This window comes from Macaca thibetana, chromosome 14 (assembly GCF_024542745.1).
Source record: "Macaca thibetana thibetana isolate TM-01 chromosome 14, ASM2454274v1, whole genome shotgun sequence".
Classification (NCBI taxonomy): domain Eukaryota; kingdom Metazoa; phylum Chordata; class Mammalia; order Primates; family Cercopithecidae; genus Macaca; species Macaca thibetana.
In genome coordinates, this window is record NC_065591.1 from 12,153,649 (window position 1) to 12,173,630 (window position 19,982).

The window sequence follows — 19,982 nt, forward strand, 5'->3', positions numbered from 1 at the left end:
CTGGGCAACAAGAGCAAAACTCCATCTCAAAAAATAATAATAATAAATAAATAAATAAGATAAATATGTCGAGCCTGTTGCTGCCACCATCGCCTGAAGGGAGCAAGAAGAGGTTGCAACCAGGGAGAAAACACAGGAGAAGAGTCAACTCCCTAGCCGCAGCCACTGCCAGAAAGGCCCATGCACCCATTTCCCCATCCCCCTGTCCCCTTTACAATGCCACCTGCTTCTGCAAAGTGGTACAATCAATCGAAGGGACCATGTCTTCACTGAATTTTCTGTTGAAGACAGTAAAGCTGCTCATGTACATTTTGAAAAATCCAAACGTACATTCAGTTGTCTTGGAGGAAATGATCATTTTAAGCATTTAAATGAAATTGATCTTTTTCACTGTATTGATCCAAATGATTCTGAGCCTAAAAGAATGGACAGATCAATTTTATGTTGTTTATGAAAAGGAGAATCTGGCAGTCATGGCCAAGGTTAACAAACAAAAAAAAAGGGCAAAGCTTAACTGGCTTAGTGTGGACTTCAACAATTGGAAAGACGGAAGATGATTCAGATGAAGACATGTCTAATTTTGATCATTTCTCTGAGGTGATAAACAGCATGGGTGGTGGTGTGGATGTAGATTTACCAGAAGTAGATGGAGCAGATGATGACTCATGAGAAAGTGATGATGAAAAAATGCTAGAGCTAAAGAATATTGTCATCACTTGGATTTTGAGAAAGAAAAATAACTGCTCTGCAAGATTTCAGAACGGAGAGAACTCCTGAATTGATTGCTCAAAAGGCGTGCTCTATTTGCCTACTTTAACCCATTTTTCAACCTGTTTTGTTTTTGAAAAGGCTTCACAGAGGGTTGATATGTACCATTGTATGGGGCAATTTTAAGGTCAGCTAAGGCAATAACCTGATGTATGAAGACATCCCAGATTTCCAGGAAGCTGTTGAGGTCCTAGGCAATGGATGCAGCAGTTGGAATAAATACAAACATCTCACCTAAGTCTCCTTTTCTTCATAGCATAGATACTGACATGATAGAAAGCTCTCAGCTTAGGGAAACAGAACTAAATTTTAGGTTATAGAACATGGATTCAGAAGTGGCTGGAACAAATTGGCTGACACCTTACTGGTAACCTACTATTCTTCTGGTATTATCCTTCAGGATTTTTCACTAAAGTTTATTTTTCAAAAAATTTACTTCACATGATTCTTGTCAGTGTTCCAGATGTATCTTAGCTAAAACTAGTGAATGCCTTAACTTAGATGGTTTTTTAAAATTATTCATTTGGGCCGGTTGCGGTGGCTCACACCTGTAATCCCAGCACTCGGGGGGGCCAAGGCAGGTGGATCACCTAAGGTCAGAAGTTCGAGACCAGTCTGGCCAACATGGGGAAACCCTATCTCTACAAAAATTAGCTGGGCGTGTTGGCAGGCACCTGTAATACCAGCTGCTCAGGAGGCTGAGGCAGGAGAATCACTTGAACCCGGGAGGCGGAGGTTGCAGTGAGCCGAGATCGCGCCATTGTACTCCAGCCTGGGTAACAGAGTGAGACTCTGTCTTAAAAAAAAAAAAAAAAAAAAAAAAAAAAAAAAAAAATTATACATTTGGTATTGTTTGACCCTTAAGCTTTTACATCTCTTGGCATGGAGGACAAAGAAAGCTGTACGTTGTTATATGAGAGTGTGTACATTTAGACCAGATTTGTAGTTGCACTGTCAATATGACAAATGAGTGAAAAAAATGTTTAATACTTTTTTTTTAATTTCTTTTTTTGATTCAGCTTATACCAGAGCTGAAAACCTCAAGTTAAGTTCATGACAGTGGGGATTTTAAAAAACATCTACATTCTTTCTAATAAACTGTTGGAAGACTTAAGAAAAAATAAGATACATATCTACTGGCATACGTGTAGAAAAAGTCTGGAGAAACAGAAATAGAAGCTCTTTCTGGGGATGCTTTTACTCTGGTTTGTTTAAATTTGTTAGAATAAGCATGCATCCTGCATACCATCTTCATAATAAAATAAAAGCAATCAAGACTTTAACAACAAATGGGCATCTGGGGCAGGTCCCTTCTAAAGTGCCTGTAGGTGCCAGGAGTCGCACAGCCCACTCTCCATGCCTGACCCCGCTCTGTGCACTCTGCACGCCGACCCAGGTCACTGCTGAGCAGCTGGAAGGAAGATGGTGCCTGATGGACACCAAAGGCTTTGATGAAGACATGAAAGAACTGGCAGTGGGAATAGCTCTGCAAAACATGGGTGCAATGGCCAGACCAGATTGTATCATCTCTCATGATAGCAACAACCTCACCATAAAAACTGAGAGCACTTTGAAGACAACAGTTTTCTTCTTACACCCTGGTTAGAGAAGTTAGAAGAAACTACAGCTGATGGCAGAAAAACTCTGACTGTCTGCACTTACAGATGGCGCATTGGTTCAACATTGGGAGAGGGATGGGAAGGAAAAACACAACAACAAGAAAATCAAAAGATGGGAAATTAGTGATGGACTGTGTCATGAACAATGTCACCTGTACTCAGATCTAGGAAAAAGTAGAATATTACACCATGGAATACTATGCAGCCATAAAAAAGGATGAGTTCATGTCCTTTGCAGGGACATGGATGAAGCTAGAAATCATCATTCTCAGCAAGCTAACACAGGAACAGAAAACCAAACACTGCATGTTCTCACTCATAATTGGGAGTTAAACAATGAGAACACATGGACACAGGGAGGGGAACATCACACACCGGGGACTGTCGAGGGGTGGGGGGCAAGGGGAGGGATAGCATTAGGAGAAATACTTAATGTAGATGATAGGTTGATGGGTGCAACAAACCACCATGGCACGTGTATACCTATGTAAGAAACCTGTACATTCTGCACATGTACCCCAGAACTTAACGTATAATTTAAGAAAAAAGGAAATGAAAAAAAAAAGTAGAATAAAAATTCCACCATCACTTTGGACAGGAATTAGCTACGAAAATAAACAGGCTCAGTTCAATGAGCAGATCTCCATACTGCTGGGTTTGTTTTTTTTTTCTTCATTACTGTATTCAATTATCTTATCACAAACATTTTACATGCAACTATTTCAAAGTGTTGATTTGGTTAGGATCATCCCTTTGGTTAATAAATGTGTCCACGCTAAGAACAAAAACAAATATAAAACAAACAAAACAAAGAATGCAGTGTGTTTCCTTTAGCAGCTGTATGACCTCAGGATAAGTTATTGACTTCTCTGACTCACAGCTTCTTCATTTGTAAAATGGTCAACAAGAATATTGTCAATCTCAGAAAGTCGTTGGCAGAGTTAAATGAGGAAATATATGTGAACGCTTGAGCACAGGACTTAGCCGATGTCCGTGCCTAATAAATGATCCCCTGTCTCTTCTTTACTCCTTCTATCCCTGTAGCCATGTTCTGTCCCCCTAGGACGTTAGTCTTGAGTGAATGGCCAATTTTGGTTCTCTGTACAGGAACAGTTTGTCTTTCTCTTCCATGTCGCTGGTTTTCATCCTTGGATTGTCATTTTGTGTTTATTAACGACGGCGAGGTTGACTATTCTAGTAGCCAGTGGGCATGTCCTGTTTCCCCAGAGTCTCCTTCTGGCTTGGCCCATCTGTGTACCTGGGTAGGGCTTGCTGATTTGTGTATGTCACATTAGGACGAATGGGTTGGGAGCTGGCCTTTGGATTGTGGGAAACTGAAGTGGCAGAACGGAGGGGCTCTCCTCTGGGTTGCCAACTCACCGTAACTGTCAAAGCTCTCCTTTAGCAGTTCCTTCATCTAGAGCTAAATGGCTGGTGTCTACCAGCACAGGGTGAGGGGACAGGGAGAGGGTGCGAGAGTGTTAAAGAGTGTGAGCAGCCGACAGATGGAGCTGTTTAGTAGGTAGACTTTCAGGAATCCCTGGCATGGCCCCGCTGGCTCACTCCCATCCCCCGCCATCCTCCTGTCCAGGACTGACACTGTGCAATGGGATAGCTGTATCCTCCCGCATTCTTTATTTATTTATTTTTTTTGAGATGGAGTTTCAGCTCTGTCACCCAGGCTGGAGTACAATGGCACGGTCTCAGTTTACTGCAACCTCTGCCTCCTGGGTTCAAGCGATTGTCCTGCCTCAGACTCCCAAGTAGCTGGGATTACAGGCGCCCACCACTTCACCTGGCAAATTTTTGTGTTTTTAGTAGAGACAGGGTTTCGCAATGTTCGCCAGGCTGGCCTAGAACTCCTGACCTCAGATGATCCGCCTGCCTTGGTCTCCCAAAGTGCCCGCCCACGCTCATTCTTGGCTGTGGTTTTCTACATTCCACTGAAATTCATTTAACTCCCTTGTCCACTGAAGGGCCATCCTATTTTCTTCAGTTTTATGAGCTTAGTTTTCCTTCCTTCCTTCCTTCCTTCCTTCCTTCCTTCCTTCCTTCCTTCCTTCCTTCCTTCCTTCCTTCCTTCCTCCCTCCCTCTCTCCCTCCCTCCCTTCCTCCCTTCCTTCCTCCCTTTTTCTTCTATCCTTCCATTTTTCTTTCTTTTGCTCTCTCTTTCCTCTTCTCCTTTTTCTTCTCTTCTCTTCTGTCTTTTCTCTTTTCTTTTCTTTTCTTTCCAGGATCTTGCTCTGTCACCCAGACCGGAGTGCAGTGGTGCAATCACAGCTCACTGCAGCCTTGAATTCCTGGGCTTAAGTGATCCTTCAGCCTCAGCTTCCCATTGTTTCTTTGCTTAATTTTAATGGCAAATCAGGAGGGGAGAAAGACAAACACGTGTTTGGTTTGCTACACTGCAAAGAAGTCCGGACTAGCCTTTTAAAAGGCTGACTTCTTTTCTGACTTCTTTTCATTTGAAGGTTTTGATCCACGCCAAAGTTCCCATGTCCCAGAAGAGGTACTACTTGCTGTTATGAACATTGATGCCCTTATGTAAATGCGGGCTGTGAGCACACCTTCTGATCCACCTCGATGGATCAGTCTAGATGTCATGCACCGTAGGAGTTGCTGTGCATGCATAACTCGCTTACTCCTCATGGGAACCCAGTGAAGCGGGTATTACAATCCCCACCTTAAAGATGAGGTAATTAGGGCTTAGAAAGGAAACTAACTTGTGTGAGAATTTTTACAATATTCATTTATTCAAGAAATATTTACCAAAAGCCTTCTATGTGGCAGTCACTATTCTAGGTGCTGGGGATAGAGAAGTAAACAAGACAAAGTCTGCCCCCCAGAGCTTATATTCTAGTTGGCAGAGATGGACAATACAGGAACTAACAAACAAACAAATATATGGCGTGTCAGGTGGTGATTGTGCTATGGAGAAGAACAAGGCAGGAAAGGGAGCGGGGACAGGAATTGAAGTAGGGCACCCTCTTAGACTAGATGAGAAGGCCTCACTGAAAAGGTAGCGTCAAGACCCAAATGGGGACAATACAAGCTCCCTCTCTGATAAATGATAACCACAAAATGAGTCTTTTTTCAAGAAGGGAATCAACTCTAATTAAATAGAGACCATGAGGCCCGGGTGCGGTGGCTCACGTCTGTAGTCCCAGCTACTCGGGAGGCCGAAGCAAGAGGATCTCTTGAACCAAGGAGTTCAAGACCAGCTTGGACAACGCAATGAGACCTCTGTCTCTTCAAAAATAAACAAACAAATGGAGACTATAAAGCAAGGTACTTTATTTGGGTACTATACAGGCATTTCTCTGGGAAGCTGACTTTCTAACTGTAAATGACTACATAAAGATACTGGATGAGCTGAGGTAGGAGCTCAGGTGAAGGTCTCAGTGAGCTCTGCTCTGTTCTCTATCATAGGTTACAGGTTCCTCCACTTCATCTTCCTACTATTTGACATAAAGAGATAAGAACTCTCCCATCAAACTGTTTGATTGTAATATGCCTTTACTACCTAAAATATAAACTTTCATGTTTGGTAGACATCAAGGATTGTGAATCAGGTTTTAGCTATAAGAAGCCATAAGACGGTATGCCACCACTTATGTAAAAAACAGGAAAAGGTGCACATGCACACACATGAGTACATACATGCACTCATCTTCACACACATGTGCTGTCATAGACAGCAGAGAATGCCCTTAATTCTTCTCCTCTCTAAATGTGTGCCCTCTTGCAATGAGACTTTACACTTCTTTCCACCATGATGTGGGGTCTATTTCTCCATCCCTTGATCCTGGACGTGGCCATATGAGGTTCATTAGCAAATATAATGAAAGCAGAAACTTGATACGGCTTGTGTGTTGGAGTATAACCCCTTTCGCTGCTGGGAACTCTTCTGTCATCACATGAGTCGGAGCTAGTCTCCCAGATGATGGGAGGCATGTGGCCATCACTTCAGTTGACATAAGCCAACTTCCAGACATGCAAGGATCTTCTGGTCCACCCAGCCTGACAATTCCAGACATGTGACTGAGGGTATCCTCTACCACCTAGCCTTGCTGAGCAAGCCCAGACTAGAAGTGCTCCACAGGCCCATAGACTCCCAAGCTTGTTTTTTTCTTAACTCACTAAGCTTTGAAGTGTCTTGTCATGCAGCAAAAGCCAACATATATGTGCAGAGAATATCTCTGGAAAGATTTTCTTAACTGCTGACATTGGTTGGCTGCTGGGAAAGGTGGGTGTGGTCAGAGGCAGGGATCACAGGGAAACTTCGTTCACTGCATTATACTTTTTTTTGTATCTTTTGAATTTTGAACCCTATGTATTAACCTGTCCTAAAAAACACACACACAATTGTAAAATGTTACAGTCATAAAACATGACTGATGGAGAAGAGAGTTTTCATCCATAAATTGTACATTTTGCTGTTACTTCAAAAATACAGTAGGTCATCATTTAAGGATGCTGATAGGTTCTTGGGAACTGCAACTTTAAATGAAACGACGTATAACAAAACCAATTTGACCACAGGCTAATTGACAGAAACAAGAGTTAGGTTCCTACAGCGTATTTCTGTCACAAAAGCATCACCAAACTTCTAGATAAAGACCAGAACACTCCCAATATATTAACATTGAAATAAATGTGAACTACACATACATTTATGAAAGATTGGTAAAAACAAATAAGATAATTAATTACCCAATTGTTTCAGTTCAAGTGGCCGGAGTCTATCTCTGCAACTCAGGGCATAAGGTGGGATCCAACCCCGGGCAGGACACCATCCTGTCACAGGGCACGCATTCACACCACACACACACACACACACACACACCTCTGTCTCTCTCCCACACACACACTCACACACACACGCACTCACACACATATACAGTGACACACACTTACACATTTACACTCACTCTCTCCCACACACACTCTCACACACACAAACACACACACACTCTCACACAAACTCACACAGACACACTCATACTCACACACACTCACACTCACACATTTTAACACACACACTCACACTGTCTCACACACACTCTCACACAGCCTCTCACACTCTCTCTCACACACACACATATCCCCACACTCACATCCTCACTCTCCCTCACACGCTCACACTCACATCCACACATACACCCACACTCACTAACACACACCCACACTACCACACACACACTCACCTCCCCACACTCATACATGCACAGTCACGTACCCACTCACATCCCACACTTACCCACACCCTCACACACACCTACGCTCACTCACATATCCACACTCACTCAAACTGGGACAGTCTAAACAGTGTAGACAATTTAGATGTGCAATTCACATCTTTGCATATCTTTGGGATGTGGGAGGAAGTCGGGGGACCTGGAGAAAACCCTGCAACACAAGCTCAGACACCCAAGGAGAACGTGCAAACTTCACTCAGAAAGTGGCCCCGGCAGGGAATCGATTTTTCCTCTCAGCAGCGTTATAATGAAATGACGTTAATCGAGGACCCGCTGTAACTGAACTGAAAACGAACATGCACGGCTTTTTCTTTTGTTTCCCTTTCTCAGATGCATCTAAGACCTTTGTCCTCAACACAAGCCTCAGCGTACTATCTGGTGTTCCAGACAATAGCCCAGGCTGCAGTGGCTGAATGTGAGTGCTTCTGACAGTTTCTAAGCCTGTAACACCATGCAGTATTGTTTTGTTCACATCTTGCCAAAGTTCTTATTCCGAGGTCCACTTTCTTTCCACTGTAGTGTGCTACCTCCTTACTGGGGAAGAAGGATGAGAGCACTGGGACCTGAGCTAAACTGGTTGCATCTGATTAAACTTGAATTGGCTTAGAAAATAGGAGGGGGCTGGGCGCAGTGGCTTACGCCTGTAATCCCAGCACTTTGGGAGGCCAAGGTGGGAGGATTGCTTGAGCTCAGCAGTTTGAGATCCATCTGGGCAACATAGTGAGGCCCCATCCCTACTAAAAACTTAAAAAATTAGCCAGGAGGGCCGGGTGCGGTGGCTCAAGCCTGTAATCCCAACACTTTGGGAGGCCGAGATGGGCGGATCACGAGGTCAGGAGATCGAGACCATCCTGGCTAACACGGTGAAACCCCGTCTCTACTAAGAAATACAAAAAAACTAGCCGGGCGAGGTGGCGGGCGCTTGTAGTCCCAGCTACTCGGGAGGCTGAGGCCGGAGAATGGCGTGAACCCGGGAGGCGGAGCTTGCAGTGAGCTGAGATCCGGCCACTGCACTCCAGCCTGGGCTACAGAGCGAGACTCCGTCTCAAAAAAAAAAAAAAAAAAAAAAAAAAAAAAAAAATTAGCCAGGTGTGTTGGCACGTGCCTGTAGTACCAGCAACTCGGGAGCCTGGGGTGGGAAGATTGCTTGAGTCTGAGAGGTTGAGGCCGCAATGGGCCATGACCAGGCCACTGCCCTCTAACCTGGGCTACAGAGTGAGACCTTGTCTCAAAAAAAAAAGAGAACAAGAAAAGAGAAGGATTTATTCCCTTGCTCAATTCAGGGGAAGGTTGAATAATCTAACCGTGGGAAATGTGGGGATGGGACAGCCTCGGGAACAATTGGATCCCGGGACTTGAATGCTGCCAGGTTCTCTCTCCTGTTTCACCTTGAGGTGGCCTCATTCCCTCTTCCTGAAGACAGTTTCTGGCAACAACTCTTGTTTTCTGGCAACAAGACAGTTCTGAAAACAACTGAGTCAGCATTTATGGCTTGCTGCATTAGAACATAACACCTTCTAATCTCTGGAGGTATAAGGTCAGACACCCGAGGAAGATCTCTGACTGGTACTCCCTCCTTGGGTCAAGTTCCCATGACTGGATGGATCAACCATGGCCTGGAAATCAACCTCCCTTGAGCTCAGTCTACACGCTAGAGTAGGAGAAGAAGCCATTTTCAGAAGAGGTGGCTGCTTCCAGGAGAAAAGTAACTGCTAGACATAATACTAGAATCTGGGTGCAGAAAACTATGGGCTTTGGAGTCAAGATTAAGTAAGCCACCCAAAGTCACACTGTGGTGGTGGCCACTCCACTACAGTGTGACTTTGGGTAGTTTAATCTTTCCAAGCCTCAGTTTTGCCATCAGTAATACCTACCCCATAGGATTGCCTTAGGTGTTGACGATAGCATACCCGGTGCGCATAGTACGGGCGTCCGCACAGGTAAAAACTCTTCACTGTGTCTGCTCAGCCCCAGCACCAAATAGACCTACTGGGGACCTTTCTGCAACATGGAAACTACTTGTGAATAAAGTCTCAGAATATTAGGTTGGAAGAGACCTGAGATATCATTCAGTCATCCCCAAGAGCTGGTCCACAAACTGGTCCGAGATATGACAGAGTTTTCAACAGCTAATGAAAACACTAGAAAAATAAAAAAGAATGTAGAGTATTCCATAAAATTAAGGTTATTCCATTTAAATGTTGGCCTTTTATGAAAAAATTATGTCCTAATTTTTTGGTACTAAAATGGTTTTTGTTTTTTTATTTTGTGCTGTGTGTTTTTGTGGGGATTTTCTGTTTGTTTTTTGAGATAGGATCTTGCTCTGCCACCCAGGTTAGAGTGCAGTGGCACAAACACAGCTCACTGAAGCCTCGACCTCCTAGGCTCAAGCAACCAGCCCTGACTCCAGTTTTGAGCATCTGAAAGAAGTTCAGTAGGTCTGGAACACAGAAGCAGCCAAGGGATGGGGATGTGGAAGGGAGAGTTTCAGGCAAGAGGAAAATTGAGAGACAAGGCTGGAGGGGCAGGCAGGCTCAGGCTGCAAGGGCCTGGCAGGACACACTGAGGAGCTGGACTTTATCTTCAGGTTAGGGAGAAGCCAGGAGATTGACTGGCTACAGATGGAGAGGAAAGTAGAGGGTGGCAAGACTGGAGGTAGGAGGTAATCTACTCACTCATTCAACAAATATTTATGGAGTATCTACCCTATGCCAAGCACTGTTCTAAGAAATGGAAGTACAGCTGTGTGCAAGCATTTGCTCCCACGCTACTCGTATTTTAGTCGGGGAGACAGATAACCACCAAATAATTTCCGAGAGTCGTCAGTGTGCTGGGAGGAAACAAAAATAATAGATAGAAACTGATAGAGGGCAGGAAGAGATGGGGCACCACGGGAGACAGGTTATGAGGAATATTGAAGAGCTAGAAGGAAAGACATGGTTCGTCTCCTAGATGAAGATGGAGTCTTGTCAGTGCTGAGTACAGTTAAGGACTAGCAGATCCCAGTATTTATAAAAGCTGCCCTTAAATGGAAGCATACAGATTGTTAGTGTAGTCTTCCCACTTAGTGATGTAAGCCTGAGTTTTAAAAAGCAGTAACGTGGCAAGAATCTGGTTTCCTTCTCAGTTCTGGCAGGAGCTTTCTTGTGCAAAAGGATTAGGAGCAAGGGAAAAGCTGAGACAGATGTGTAGCCTTGCTCAGAGCCATCTCTCTTCCTGCAAGTCCGGTACCATTGGCTATGTAAAGTCGGAACTTAGAGTAGGAGTGTGTGTCTCTGTGTTTTTGTATGTGTGTGCTCTTCTTGCCAATCTCTAACCTAATCTGACACTGCAGGAAGGCAAGAAAGGCCTCTCTGAGAGAAGGATATTTATTGAAGCTAAGAACTGATTACTCCTGTAATCCCAGCACTTCGGGAGGCTGAGGCAGGAGGATGGCTTGAGGCCAGAAGTTCTAGACCAATCTGGGCATTATGGCGAGACTGCATCTCTACTAAAAAAATTAGCCAGGCCTGGGGGTGCATGCCTGTAGTTCAAGCTACTCAGGAGGCTGAGGTGGGAGGATCACTTGAGCCCAGGAGGTCAAGGCTGCCGTGAGCCATGATGGTGCCACTGCATTTCAGCGTGGGCAACACAGTAAGACTGTCTCAAAAACAAAAACTAACTGAACCCTAAGGAGCCAGGCTAACAAAGATCTGAAGGAAAAGTACTACAAGAAGGCAGAACAAGAGAGTGGTGAATTTGGCATGTTCAAAGCATAGAATGAGAGGTGATGTGGCTAAAGTATGTAGTGCCTGAGGGGGCACCAGTAGAAATGAGGTTTGTGGTTTGAGAGGGAAGCAGTGGCCAGATCACCAGAGATCTTGAAGGTCTTGGTAAGGTATTTTTAAGTACACTCAGAACTCCTGTAAGTTCTGAGCAAGAGAAAGAAATTATCTGACATATTTTTTAAAAGATTAGTTTATTTGTAAAGAATCTGTTGTAAAGGGGAAAGAAGGAAAACACAGAGCCCAGTTAGGCGACTATTGTAGCAGTCCAGGCAAAGATAGATGTCGTTTCAATCAGTGGCAAAAGTGATGGAGATTGAGAGAAGCAGATACTTTTAGAATGTCTTTTCTTTCTTTCCTTCTTTCTTTCTTCCCTTTCTTTTTCTTTCTTTCTTTCCTTTTTCTCCTTCTTTCCTTCCTTCCCCTTTCCTTTCTCTTTCTTTCTCTTTTCTTTCTTTCTTTCCCTTTCTTTCTTTTTCTTTTTCTTTTCTTTCTTTCTCTTTCTTCCCTCCCTCCCTCCCTTCCTCCCTCCCTTCCTTCCTTCCTTCTGACCGAGTTTCGCTCTTGTCGCCCAGGCTGGAGTGCAATGGTGCAGTCTCAGCTCACCGCAACTTTCATCTCCTGTGTTCAAGCAATTCTCCTGCCTCAGCCTCCTGCGTAGCTGGGATTACAAGCGCCCGCCACCATGCCCAGCTAATTTTTATATTTTTAGTACAGATAGTGTTTCGCCATGTTGGCCAGGCTGGTCTCGAACTCCTCACCTCAGGTGATCTGCCCACCTTTGCCTCCCAGAGTGCTGGGATTACAGGTGTGAGCCACTGTGCCCAGCCTAGAATATCCTTTGGAAGTAGAATAAAGACCTCATTAGTTGGAGGTACAGGGGCAGGGGTGATGGTAGAGATGAAGGAATAAGAGAAATAAATCTGATTCTAGCATTTGAGTTGAGCAAATAAATAGATAATGGGACCATTTACCAAGATGAGGGAACAGAGTGAGTACAGGGGTGAAAAATTAAAAATTCTATTTTAATGTTATGTTTGAAACACCTCAGCTGGGAGCAGTGGCTTATGCTTATAATCCCAGCACTTTAGGAGGCCGTGGTGGACGGCACCATGCCCAGATAATTTTTGTATTTTTAGTAGAGACAGGGTTTCACCATGTTGGCCAGGATGGTTTCGATCTCCCGACCTCATGATCTGCCCACCTTGGCCTCCCACAGTGCTGGGATTACAGGCGTGAGCCACCGCACCCAGCCAAGGCCTGATTCTCTCTTACTGCAGAAGGGTCTCCTCCATGTGACAAAAAAATATGACTGTATTTGCTAAGCAACATTAGCAGAAATAACTCTCCCCCATTCCCTGCTTCCAAGGATTAATTCCAGTTTAATGGGCTCTGCGGCAGCTGCTAATCATTGGGTCATTGTTATCAGAGGGTTGAGTTACTCTATTCGGTGTAGGTCATAAGCCAGGCAGCAGACCTGGGCTTTGGGAAACAGGGTCTGTTCCTTTTTGTAGGAAGTCACAAACCAAAAGCAATCACAGACCTCTACAGTATTCCTTTTCCATACCTACCACGTGATGTTAGACCTCTGTCTCTGACCTTCCGTTTCCTCATGATAAAAAGGAAATAGTGACTTCTTTTCCTTCCTCCCCTTCCTCCCTCCCTCCCTTTATTCCTTCCTCCCTCCCTCCCTCTTTCCCTCCCTCTCTCTCTCTCTCTCTCTCTCTCTTTCTCTTTCATGAGACAGAGTCTCACTCTGTCCCCCAGGCTAGAGTGCAGTGGTGCAATCTTGGCTTACCGCAGCCTCTGCCTCCCAGGTTCAAGCGATACTTCTGCCTCAGCCTCCCGAGTAGCTGGGATTACATGGCATGCGCCATCACGCCCGGCTAATTTTGTATTTTTAGTAGAGACAGGGTTTCTCCATGTTGGTCAGGTTGGTCTCGAACTCCCAACCTCAGGTGATCTGCCCACCTCAGCCTCCGAAAGTGCTGGGATTACAGGCATGAGCCACTGCACCCAGCAGAAATAGTGATTTCTAACCTATCTCATCTATTTTAATAACGAGGCTTAAAGGACACCAGGTATGTTAAAGTGCCATACATGTATTTTCTTAGCTAGCAATATTGGTGAGGTCAAACTTTAACCAAGCTCACTAGATAATGATTTATTAATATGTGGTGAAAGTCATAACTATTTTTTTAAATAAATAATTTTCTACAGCAAAAATGGCATCAACTTAGCAAGTGCATCAAATTTAGATGACTTAAATGACAGGCTGGGGAACCTATCTAAGAAACTGGGTTAGGCCAGGCATGGTGGCTCACGCCTGTAATCCCAACACTTTGGGAAGCCAAGGTGGGAGGATCACTTGAGCCTAGGAATTTGAGACCAGCCTGGGCAACACAGTGAGACCCTGTCTCTACAAAAAATAAAAAATTAGCTGGATACAATGGTGCATGCCTATAGTCCCAGCTACTTGGGAGGCTGAGGTGGGAGGAACGCTTGAACCTCAGAGGTGGAGACTTCAGTGATCCATGATTGTGCCACTGCACTCCAGCCTGGAATGCAAGACAGAGCAAGACCCTGTCTCAAAACTCAAATAAAATAAGGTGGGTTGTTATCTGCAGGTGGACATTGATAAAAAGTATGGTATGTTAGGTAAAACTTTAATTTAAAGCACAGATTCCTAGTGCTGGAAAGCATCTGGCCAATCTCTTCACTTTACAGATAAAGGATCCAAAACCCATAGAGGTGGACATAATTGTCCAAGATTACACAGCAGTAGGTGGACTAGCAGGTCCAGGTTGCAGGTGTCTCAACTACAATCCTTATTCTTTCTATTCTACCACATTGCCTCCCTTCCTTGGTACATTCTACTGAAACTTGATGGATCCTTCTCCAACTCTGAAGTGCACAGAGAATAGAATTTGAGATCTTCATATCCCAGAGTCTAGTGCTTTGTTCCTGCATCTTTAGTGTGCACAGTATTAGTGGAGAGGTACTTGGTCAAGGAGCTGTAGGACACAATTCCTTTCCTGTTCTGGTGACAAGAAGTGCAGTAAAACTAAGGAATGCATACTAAGTGCTCGAGGAATACCTGTGAAATAATTTGGCAGCAGGCCGGGCGCAGTGGCTCAAGCCTGTAATCCTAGCACTTTGGGAGGCCGAGACGGGCGGATAATGAGATCAGGAGATCGAGACCATCCTGGCTAACACGGTGAAACCCCGTCTCTACTAAAAAATACAAAAAAAAAAAAAACTAGCTGGGCGTGGTGGCGGGCGGCTGTAGTCCCAGCTACTCGGGAGGCTGAGGCAGAATGGCGTAAACCTGGGAGGCGGGGCTTGCAGTGAGCTGAGATCGTGCCACTGCACTCCAGCCTGGGCGACAGAGCAAGACTGCATTAAGGAAATCCCATGAATTCCTCTATGAGCCCCTACCCCACCCCATCCCCAATCTCCATTCATAGCACTCCAGCCTGGGCGACAGAGCAAGACTGCATTAAGGAAATCCCATGAATTCCTCTATGAGCCTACCCCCACCCCATCCCAATCTCCATTCTTAGAATGCAGCAAAATGAAAGAGTCCTGTTTCTAGCTCTCGCTCTGCCTCTAATAGAGGTATGACTGGGATTCTCCCTTTAGTTTAAGCACTGTATGTCATAAATTATTTGTAATATTACTTGACATTAATCTGCAGAATTATTATAGATGACTTTTCTTAAAACAAAGACTGGTTTGGTTAACTTTAGTGCCTACTGTGTGCCTACTGTGTTGTAGTCACTACACCCCCATAAGTTATCCAATTTCACAGAAATCCAGATTTTTCAAAAATGGTTTTGGTCTTTAATGGCCTGAGGGACTGCGACTGAGGGGAGGCTGCAACAGAGGCAGAGCACAACCAGTATTGCTCCTCCTATGCGTGTTGACTTTGTAAAGGATACAGGCTATTGGAAAAACTATTATGTTTAGGATCTTTTGTTAAAATGAATCAAAATTTGAATTCACAACTCAGGCTATTCCAACAGCCACTGGCAGTTAGGTTATTCAATTATGGCTTCACTACAATTGGCATTAAGGTCTTTTTTTTTTTCTTCTTTAGAGAGAAAATGGTGGGGCAGTGGGGAAGGGGTCTCACTATGTTATCTAGGCTGGTCCTTCAACTCCTGGGCTCCAGTAATCCTCCCACCTCAGCTTCCCAAAGCACTGGGATTATAGGCACGAGTCACTGTGCCTGACCTGGCATTAGGATCTTAAGCTCATTTTGTTCTCTTCCTTGAGGATTAATTTGGCTAGAACAAGTAGTATTCATAAGTGGCAACCTAAAATTAAGCATGTGATTCATATCCAGGATAAGGCAAGTTCTCTTAGGATCAACAGGGCCCACAAGGCAAACGTTTCCTTTTGTTGGCCTGGATATGTGTTTATTGCAGTCTGCATGACCACATGTGTAGGTGGATAAGGAGATGAGAGGGCAATACAACATTTGCCTAGTAGCCTATATGCTTACTCACCTGTATTTTTTCAGGTTGAAATCATCAGTTAATTCAGCAAATTATTTATTCATTCATTCATTCATTCATTCATTCATTCATTCATTCAATTTTGAGACAGAATCTGGCTCTGTCGCCCAAACTGGAGTACAGTGGCTCAATCTCAGTTCAATGCAACCTCTGCCTCCTGGGTTCAAGCAATTCTCCTGCCTCAGCCTCCCAAGTACGTGAGATTACAGGGACCCCCCACCACGCCTGGCTCATTTTTGTATTTTAGTAGAGAGAGGGTTTCACCATGTTGGCCAGGTGGGTCTAGAGCTCCTGACCTCAGGTGATCTGCCCTCCTCAGCCTCCCAAAATGCTGGGATTACAGGCATGAGCTACCATGCCTGGCCAACTCCACAAATTTATGTGGGATTCCATCTAGAACTCCAAACCAAGGTGCTCTGAACATGTATCGGTAGTATAAACAGAATCCACAGTCCTATCCTGAATTATAACCTCGTTAGGGAGGTGGCAAAATACATGACACTGACCTAAGAACATGAATGGCCAAGAAACATGAATGCAAATTCATGTCATATAAGCTGTTTAAATCCTGAGCAAGATGCATTTAATTTGCATCTATAATACTGACCTATTATCCATGATTCTCTTGTCTCTCTCCTCCCACAGACATGGCTAGGCATGACCCATATAGTACTGAACTTTGGATTCCCAGCACCTTACCAAAGTAGCTGCTGGGAATACAAAGAGAAGACACCCCACAAATGCTGAATAAAACACTTAATGAATGGTTCTAGGTAGGTGGGGTTAATCAAGGAATTATCCTACAACTGGTACGGGTTTTTTGGCTTTTTCTGAGATGTGGTCTCACCATGTTGCCCAGGCGATTCTCCTGCCTCTACCTCCCAAGTAGCTGGGATTACAGGCATTAATTTTTATATTTTAGTAGAGACAGGGTTTCACCATGTTGGCCAGGTGGGTGTCGAGCTCCTGGCCTCAGGTGGTCCACCTGCCTCTGCCTCCCAAAGTTCTGGGATTACAAGTGTGAGCCACCGCACCCAACCTAGTCTTTTTTAATGAACAGTTATCTCTGCAGTCAAACTTACATCACATTATTTTATTTAATTTTCCTTGATTCTGTATTAAAGGAAAGATGATATTATTTTTAATGTCTGCAAAGTATTTCACTGATGGGCATTTACAGTGTTTCCATTTCCTGCTATCATAGATACTGCTTTAATGAATATTTTTTCTTTTTTTTTTTTTTTTTGTTGAGACAGAGTCTCGCTCTGCCGCCCAGGCTGGAGTGCAGTGGCCGGATCTCAGCTCACTGCAAGCTCTGCCTCCCGGGTTCACGCCATTCTCCTGCCTCAGCCTCCCGAGTAGCTGGGACTATAGGCGCCCGCCACCTCGCCCGGCTAGTTTTTTGTATTTTTAAAGTAGAGACGGGGTTTCACCATGTCAGCCAGGATGGTCTCGATCTCCTGACCTCGTGATCCGCCCGTCTCAGCCTCCCAAAGTGCTGGGATTACAGGCTTGAGCCACCGCGCCCGGCCTATGAATATTTTTTCTTTATAGTTTTTTTTTTTTTTGTAGAGACAGAATCTTGCTCTGTCGCCCAGGCTGGAGTGCAGTGGCACAATCTCGGCTCAATGCAACCTCTGCCTCCCAGGTTCAAGCAATTCTCCTGTCTCAGCCTCCCGAGTAGCTGTGACTACAGGCGCACACCACCACACCTGGCTCATTTGTTTTGTTCAGGCTAGTCTTGAACTCCTGAGCTCAGGCAATCCTGAGGCACCCTGCCTGATCTATAAATATTTTTCTAAGAACATTTCTTTAGGCTATATTCCTAAACATGGAATTATTGGGAATATTTTTTTTTCTAATTTTTTTTCATCTCTTCAGTATTCAAAACATTCCTAAATTCAGGCCAGGCACGGTGGCTCACGCCTGTAATCCCAGCACTTTGGGAGGCTGAGGCGGACGGATCATGAGGTCAGGAGATTGAGACCATCCTGGCTAACATGGTGAAACCCCATCTCTACTAAAAATACAAAAACAAAATTAGCCTGGTGGGGTGTTGGGCGCCTGTAGTCCCAGCTACCTGGGAGGCTGAGGCAGGAGAATGGCATGAACCTGGGAGGTGGAGCTTGCAGGGAGCTGAGATCGCGCCACTGCACTCCAGCCTGGGCTACAGAGTGAGACTCCATCTCAAAAAAACAAAAACAAAAACAAAAACAAACTTAAAATTTTGATATAAATTTGTCAAAACTATTTTTTTCCAGATTAATCAACTTACACTTCTACCAGCAGTATGACACCTTTTATCCCACTGCACCATCACTATAGGGAAAATGGTTTATGTAAAGGACCTCTCTTCTGTTATTTAATACCCCTGAATTTCTTACATAGTTGTAATCAGTGAACCCATACTACTTTGGGTTCTGCTTATTTCACAGGGAAGGATTCTGTATCTATCAATATAGTTCACATTCTGGCCATTCAAAATCATTCTTTAATTCTTCATTGTGCTAACAGATCCCAATAAGCTTGGTGATTTTCTTATTGTCAGAACTCAGGGTTGTTTCCAGTTTTTGCTATTAAATTGGCTATTTCTGCAACTTTGCACAGTCTCCCCAACTTTATCAAGAGTGAAACTGCTTGATCAAAGAATAGAAAATGTTTTGTAGCTCTCATTAGACATTGCCAAGTTTTGGGCAAGGTGTTTTAAAAAGGAGTACTGGCTGTACAGAAGTGCAGCTGTGTGGACCATCATTCTTGAGCAGGGTCCAATAGCCTGGCATCTTACCTGGAAGTCAGGACATCTAAACTTCCCTATGGGAACTTGGGAAGTCCCTTCCCCATTTCGAACCTCAGTTTTCTTATCTATAAAATGAAGAATTTGGATGGAATGAATTAAATCCTTTTCTACCAGAAATCTAGCCATATTTCACCTAGTCTGTTTTGTATCACCCTCTCCTGACTCCTAGGGGCTCAGAATCTAGCTCAGTGCTTGGGACAGTTATGTTTCCTTTCCCTTTCAAGTGCCCAAATACCAGTGTAATCAGAAAGATGGCAGAGCCTGGGAGTTCAGAGCACAGGCCAGGGTCAAATCTCAGCCCTCCACTTACAAGCTGTGTGACAAAATAACCTCTCTCCGGCTCAGTTTCTTCACTGTAAATGAGGTTAATAGTTCCTACCTCATAGGGTTGTTAGGAGAATTAAATGGACTTAAGGTTTGCAAAACGCAGTAAGTGCTTTATAGTGTTTGTTGAAATATATAAAATTTTAGACCTAAACTCTGGGTCTCTTTAGAACTGCAACAGCTTCGTAACTGGCATCCCCACTTTTGGGTGCGTTCCCACTCCTCTTTCTAAAACTCAGATATCTAAATGCCAAATCTCTTTGCTTAAAATGTCTCCCAGGCCTCCCAGGCACCTCCAGGCTAGAACAGAAATGCCTCAGCTTGAAGACCCAGGTTTTTCAGGTGAAACACCTAAGGGTCAGGAGATGCTAGGATCATCACTGAAGGATCTCAGTGTTTTTTTTCAAAATATATATTTTAAAAAAAGGCCAACAGGGTTATAAAAATTGTGGGGTATTTAACAGCCCTCCCCCAACCACCACCAAGCCCAAGAAACCCTAAATATGTTGTTCACAAGATAACTGCAACTTTCAAGGGCTCTCAGGCTTCTACTTCGGGCGGCACAATTGGCGGGACGACGTGGCGAGCAGGCAACAGTTTCCATCCCTGTAGGGTCAGCGTCTGGAGACCCCGGCGACGGCATCCACAGCCTAAAGATGATGTCCGCGACCGCCCGGGTAGCCTCGTGCACAGAAAAGCCTCGGCCCCGGCCCCGACCACCCTTCCTGCGGCTACCCCGCAGCCCTGGACCCTCCGTCCATCCACTTCTGGAGCGCGGTCCCGCCAGACCCGGTCCGGCCAGGCCCCGCACCGAAGGCCTGCACGGGAACCGCAATTCCCACCGCGGCGCCTCTGGGAGCCAACGCCGCGACGCCCGCCTGACGTCAGGAAGTGGAATCCGGCGGCGACGCCTTTAGGGAGCCCGCGAGAGG

General features: G+C 44.7%; 1 protein-coding gene and 2 pseudogenes across 1 annotated transcript in view; all 3 read left to right on the forward strand.

The window, feature by feature from the left end:
- TMEM258 (transmembrane protein 258) overlaps positions 1 to 19,982 on the forward strand; it is a 101,718-nt gene that overhangs the window by 54,213 nt on the left and 27,523 nt on the right. The gene's annotated exons all lie outside the window — the stretch shown is intronic.
- On the forward strand, positions 217 to 777 carry LOC126936412 (prostaglandin E synthase 3-like; annotated as a pseudogene).
- Positions 1,964 to 19,967, forward strand: LOC126936413 (uncharacterized; annotated as a pseudogene).